Source organism: Seriola lalandi, unplaced genomic scaffold (assembly GCF_002814215.2).
Source record: "Seriola lalandi dorsalis isolate HSWRI2012SDOR001 ecotype SW California unplaced genomic scaffold, Sedor1 jcf7180002055009, whole genome shotgun sequence".
NCBI lineage: Eukaryota > Metazoa > Chordata > Actinopteri > Carangiformes > Carangidae > Seriola > Seriola lalandi.
Genome location: NW_019525552.1, coordinates 111814 through 112281, shown reverse-complemented (window position 1 = coordinate 112281; position 468 = coordinate 111814).

Here is a 468-nt window from a genome sequence, read left to right as displayed (position 1 = left end):
ACAGAGTAACACTTCACGTCTAAACTGACAGTTTGTGTGGATCAGCCTGAACTCATGTTGGAGTGGATGTTCTCACCTCGAGCTCTGACGAGGAGAACAGTGATCACAGTGATGAGGAGGAGTTCAGCCACACGCATCAGCAACATGATGAAGGTCAGAGCAGAACAATCTGCAGCAGCTGTGGAGAACACATGAGCACAAACAGGGTTTTTACATTAGAAGGGCAGATTTCTAAAAAACAAAGGAGCAGGTTTGTGTCTGAGCTGTGGAAATAAAATCCCAACAACAGAAGATGAATCGAAGATGATCAAGCTGCACACGAGTTTCTCATGAAACAAAAGTGAAATCATGATTTGTTTCTTTCCAAAGTTGCTCTGATACTGAATGTAGAGCTTTTTCTTCACTTACACAACCTGATGTAGTTGTACAAGTGTGTAAATCCAGTTTTCTAACCCTAATTACTAATTA